Below are 6,298 nucleotides of genomic sequence, written 5' to 3' on the forward strand. Positions count from 1 at the left end.
TGCCGACATACCCACTCCCTCAGCCAAAGGTCAGCAGAGTAGAGCTAAAGTGTAACCAAAAGTTGAGGAACAGCCCCTTCAGATAACTAATGAAACAAATTGGGTAGGGTTGGTCAAAAGCCTGTTCCAAGTGTAGTTTTGAAGAGGTTTTAAAGGTTGAGGACTTTAGGGAAGGAATTCCAAAGAGTAAATGCCAGGTGGTTGCAAGTTCTGCCACCAATGGTGGGGTAAAGAAGTAGTGGGGGGAATAGAGCAAAAGAATTCGTAAGAGTATATAGGGCTATAGAAAAGTGCATCAATAGAGTGAGGCTAGGCCATGGAGGGATTTATAGATGTGGGTAGGATTTTAGTTCTACTGCACTGGGGGACAGGGAGCTGTGCAGATGAATGAGGATAGTGTTATGTTTGGAATAAATCCACAGGACTATATCGCAAGCTCAAACTGTTGTGACCTTGGTCTCTTTATTTCAGACGCTAGAGTGAGGAAGCAGCATAGTGAGTCACCTTTTATACCTGCTTGTCCGAGGGTGCACAGGTGACCCTTAGGTCTCTCACAGGTGGCAGGTCTTACATTTGGGTAAGGTCTACATACAGGCATAACATCACTCCCCCTCACCCCCAAAGTCTTATTGTGCAAGATATTTGCGATCTGGTGCCCCGCGCCCCCGGGTCAATCGCCTGGGTTGAAGTCCTGACGTGGTGGGTTCGTCCTTGTGGTTGATGCCGAAGTTGATCGTGTTGGTGGGGTGCTGGGGGGGGCCAGGTCCTTACAGTGTGGTTCCTGGTTATCTGTCGTTCGCCGTTTGGTCTCGTCCCACTGCTTTACTCGTTAGCCCGGTACATGGTTTCACAATCAAACACTCCGTTTTCAACACATACACTCCATTCCTCCCCTTGGCTAATGAGGTGCTAGCGGCCCGATTGGGGCCCTGAACAAGGTCTACATCACTTATTCTGATGTCGCGTGGAAGGGCCGTGCACTTATGGTGCATTCTCTGCTGATGGCATGCGGAAGGCTCGGTTCTGAGTGATTCAGTCTGGTGATTGCGTTGCACCCAGGATAGCCGGGTCTTTAGGGAGTCTACTGTGACACGTGTGGTGTTAGGTTTAGTGATTTGGGCGCTGACCCTGAGGTCTGGCAAGCCCAGGATGGCCGCAATGGCCTTGAGACTTTCGGTAGTGGCGGGAGGCCTAGTGGTCCCTCTGGACATTGGGCCGTAGTATGGGGGCCCCGGACCATCAACTGTGTGTAGCCATCCTGTCTTGCTTTGCAACGTTGGGATGGGTCTATCGTCTCTTTGGCGGATGGGTTGCCACATCCCGTCTAGCAGTTCTCCTTTAGCAGGCGGTATCATGGAATCCTGGCTGGTCCAGGTCCTAAGCTGAGGGGCCGTTACGGTTGACCCCTCGCTTTCTAGCACTTCCACGACTGCCAGTGGGTCTGCAGGCTGCACCGTTTCCACCCGGTGTTGGGCAACGGTGGCCAACTGAGAGCATAAGTGCCGCTCTCTGTGCCTGGCCCGTGGCGGATCATGTTACAGTGCACAGACAGTGTTGGACATTCTCGAAACAACGCATCAATAATGGTGCCTCTGCTCTCCCAAGCTCGTGGGATGAGCAGTTTGTCTGACTCGAGCACATATTGGGACACTCTTTGGTACGTCTCTTTAGTCCTGTGAACACAGGCTGCTGCTCTGTTTAATTTATTTGATACATATTCAATCGTTTGGGGCTCGCCCACTACTTTTGCTTGTTGCACAACACTCCCGACCCCGTGCGGTAACATCTCACTTGCTACGAATACTTTGTTAGATACATGTACAACTGTTTGGGGTTTGCCCACTACTTTGGCTTGCTGTACAACACACCTGACCCTGTGTGATAACACAACACTTGTTACAAGTACTTTGTCAGATACATATACGACCGGTTGGTGTTCGCCCGCTACTTTGGCTTGTTGTAAGGTACCCCCAACCCCATACAATAGTTACATCATTGGCCGCGAAAGACCGCTCGCACGGGTTACATGATGCACACAATTTATTTGAGCGTGGTGGGTTCCTGGCCTTCACCGCAGCCGCCCCTTTACCTTTGCCCCAAACCCAGTCATTTTCCTTGCTGGGCGACACATTCCTCCGTTCCGTTGCAGTGACCTTCCGTGGTCTGGACACTCTCTCGTCCCATGGTCTGGACGCACTCTCGTCCCTTGGTCTGGATGCACCTTTGTCCCGTGGTCTGGATGCCTTCTCGTCCCGTGATCTGGATACCCTCTCGTCCGTGTCCATGATGCCGACTGCCATGATCTTCCTCCCCAGATATTTTGCCTCTGGTGTCGGGAAGACGCATTTGGATCGTTTTGGCCAGAGTCCCACTCCATATGGTCGACCTAGAGCCTCTTTCATCGTCGCGAAGAGGTTGTCAGCTTCGGGTGGTGGGTACTGCGCCTGTACCGCTGCTCAGTTGAACTTTACCTCCTCGTGGTTGTGATGAGCGGCTTGTGCCTCGGGGATCTGCATTTCGATGCCTGGTTCAGCTGGAAGAGGGGGTTTGCTCAGCCTTTGGGAAAGGGAGGCCTTGTTCGACGGAGAGGGTATGCAGAGGTCTTCCCAGTTCCATCGAATCCTCCCCATCCACCTCCTGCCAAGCAACATTGGCCCATTACCTGAAACAATCCACAGTAGTAAATCGTGCACTGCTCCCTCATGGAATACTCTTTTGTTTACACCACCATTAACTGATATCAGTTCCTTGGTGTAGGTGCGCAGCTTTGCCTGAATCGGGATCAGCTCGGGTCGCTTGGCTTCATCGCTCCACACCCTCTCGAAAGCCTTCTGGCTCATGACTGACTGACTCGCCCCTGTGTCTCGTTCCATGGAGACTGGAGTGCCGTTAAGTTCAACTTTTAACATTATCGGAGGGCTATTGGTGGTGAAGGTGTGTATCCCATATACTTCCTCTTCATCCTCAGGTTCAACTGCCTCTTCTGCTCGTTCATCGTGATCCTCGCTGGATCGGTCGTCCTCTCCTGACTCTGCCACGTGGTAAGTCAGAGATCGTTTGCACATTCGCTGGAAGTGCCCCATTGTTCCACAGCCCTTGCACACATAGGGCTTGAATCAACATTGATGAGCTCTATGGCTGACATACATCCATTTCCCCCCCCCCGTCCCCCGACCCCACAGCGATATCATGCAGCAGGGGCCCATTACATTAACATACAGGATCAGACACAGTGCAAGTACAAAGAAAAGAAGTTACAGTTTGTATTGTGACACCTTGGTTCAGTGACTTACATTCGTTACATTTTACAGTCATGCGCCAGGATTGGGTAGATTGCATTCATGGTTCAGTCATGGTAAGTACTGAGGTAGCAGTACAGGTATGCGAGGATGCAGGTTCCAGAGCAATCGGGTTGGGGTCCTAGTCGTCTGATAGCGGCGCTGCGCCCCCTGCTAGCGGGGTGGGCTTGGTTCGCTCACCTAGCCAGGACTCAGGGCCTTTGCCGTTGCCTAGTGGTGGGCAGAGCCACAGATGTGTGTGGCCTCCCTGTCCTTTTGGGCTGCAGAATCTTCTGCCTGCTCTCTAATGGCGTTGGGAACCTGGCTGTTCTAGGTACCGTTTGGGGAACTCGTTGGTTCTGACCTTTCGCTCCTCGACATGGCCGAGGTAACGACTGGGTCTGGGGGCTGCGCCATCTCCACCCAAGTGGTGGGCAACGGCGGCCGACTGCGTGTATTGCCGCTGTTTTCGTTTCCAGGTCCGTGGTGAATAATGCCATCGGGTGCCTGCAGCGTGGGATAGACCTGGAGCAGGGTATCAGGATCAGTGCCTTCACCCTCCTGACGTCACTGGCCTATAACTTGTGGGGACACCTGGGGCAGAGCACCAAGATCAGCGCCTTTACCCTCCCGAATTCGCTCGCTTGCTATTTTTGGGGCCATTCTATTCCCGACATCTCGCAACAACATTTTGTTCTTTACATTAGAAATAGTACTGACATCTCGCAACAACATTTTGTTCACAATCTTAATCGGTTCATTACATTGACTGCCATGCATACAATGTCTCTTTAAGTTCAGTTGGTTGCAGGTCTCCTTTAAGAGAACCCTGCTGGCTTTACCCCAATCAAATCCTTTCTTAGACACCACATGTTGGTCCCTCAGCGTTGCAGCTCGTGATATGGCCACGGCCATCTTTTTTTTCAGACACGCTGCACCTCGCTGCAGCAGGGACGCCATCTTGACTCTGTCCTCGAGGTCGACTGCCTTGATCCTTCACTCCTGCGATTATGTTACAAAATGTGCCTGTGAATTCGATCTTCCTCCCCAGGAGTCCTGCCACTGGAGCCGGGAAGGTACTTTTAGGTCGTTCCGGTTGGATCATTGCCACGCAGTCATGATGGACGGTCTGTGCCTCAGGTGCTGCGCTGGTCTGTTCTCTGGCCCAAGCGAAGGTGAGGTTTTGCTCTGTCTCTCAGCATGGGGGACATCAATTGCTGGAGTGAAGAGGTCTTCTCATTTCCACTGGATCTTCCCCATCCACCTTCTTCCGAGTAGCGTTGGACCATCACTTGCAACAATCCACAGAGGTAACTTGTGCACCACGCCATTGTGGATTACACTTACATCCGCACTACCAAGGACTGGGATCAGCTCTTTGGTGTAGGTGCGCAACTTTTCCTGTACTGGAACCAGCTCGGATCGTTTTTCGTTCCATAGCCTCTCAAGGGCATCCTGGCTCATCACTGACTGGTTTGCTCTTGTGTCCACTTCCATGAAGACTGGAACGCCATTTATCTCGACTTCCATCTTCACTGGAGGACAATCGGTGGTGCAGGTATACACTCCATACACTTCTTCTTGGGGCTGAGCTGCCTCTCTGGCCAAATCATCATTCAAAGTCATCTACCGACTCCTCTGCTAGACGGTGAGTCGTATTTCTTTTACACATATGCTGGAGATGGCCCTTCGTGTTACAGGCTTTGCATATGTGCTCAGCAAACCGAAACTGGTGAGCCTCCGCATCGCCAGCATGGTGCTACTCGATTAGCACCCCTCGGTGGACTCTGAGTTCTGGAACCCTGAGGTCTGTGCTCTCTGCCCTGGGCAGAGCCACGTTCTACAGTCTTGCCTGTGAAAGGCACCATTCTGTGTACAGTACTTGCTGGGTTTGAGTCCACAGGATGAATAATTTGCTTGGTGCTGCAGGTCGAGGTCATGAATGCTTGACTGAAGCTGATGGCCTTCTGCAGGTTGACTGTGGTGCCGGCAGATAATAGCTTGTGAAGGAGGCCCTCGTGGCCAATTCCCACAACAAAAATGTCTCGCAATGCTTCGTTGAGGTGCATGCCGAAATCATATGGTGTCGCAAGTCTTCTGAGGTCAGCAGCATATTTTGCGATCTCCTGGTCTTCAGGTCTGCGGTGAGTATAGAATCTGTGCCTGGCCGTGAGGATGCTCTGTTTTGGTTTTAGTTGGTCGTAAATTAGTTCAGTCAGCTCATTGTATGTCTTATCCTTGGCCTTCGTGGGTGCCAGCAAGTCCCTGATGAGGTGGTAGACCTCGGGCCCACAACTGGTCAGCAGTATAGCCTTGCGCTTCTCCGCCAATGTGTCCGTCTCCCCTGCCAGGTCGTTTGCCACAAAATATTGCTCGAGCCTTTCTGTGAAGGCATCCCAATCATCACCCTCTGCGAAGTCTTTTAGTGTGCCAAAGGTTGCCATGATCGCGTGAAAGTCCGTATTCTCGTCGCCAGTTGTTATGTCTGTAATGCACTTATGAATGACTCCAATGTGTTGTACTCAAACTGTAGTGACCTTGGTCCTTTATTCGTAATGCCAGAGTGAGGCACAAGCATGGTGGGCAGCCTTTTATACTGGGCCCGGCACACCAATGCAGGTGACCCTCAGGTCTCCCAACGCAGTGCCTCTGCCAGAGGGGCAGGAAACCCCGGTCTCCACCAGTTGCACCCTCTAGTGGTGCCAGCATAGTATATACACAGTGTAAACCTTATTGATAGTACATCAGGTAACAAGTCTCCATCTTATGCAACTATACAGTGACTACACAGAGAGTATATCTACAGTCTGCACATGTAACATATATAGCACCTTTAATGTAGATAAATGTCCCAAGGCACTTCATATTGTATTATGAGATAAAACAATTTGACACCGAACTGCTTAAGTAGAAATTAGTACAAGTGACCAAAAGCTTGGTCAAAGAGGTAGGTCTTAAGGAGCGTCTTGAAGGAGGAAAGAAAGGAAGAGAGGTGGAGAGGTTTAGGCAGGGAATTCCAG

This window comes from Pristiophorus japonicus, chromosome 1 (genome assembly GCF_044704955.1).
Source record: "Pristiophorus japonicus isolate sPriJap1 chromosome 1, sPriJap1.hap1, whole genome shotgun sequence".
NCBI lineage: Eukaryota > Metazoa > Chordata > Chondrichthyes > Pristiophoridae > Pristiophorus > Pristiophorus japonicus.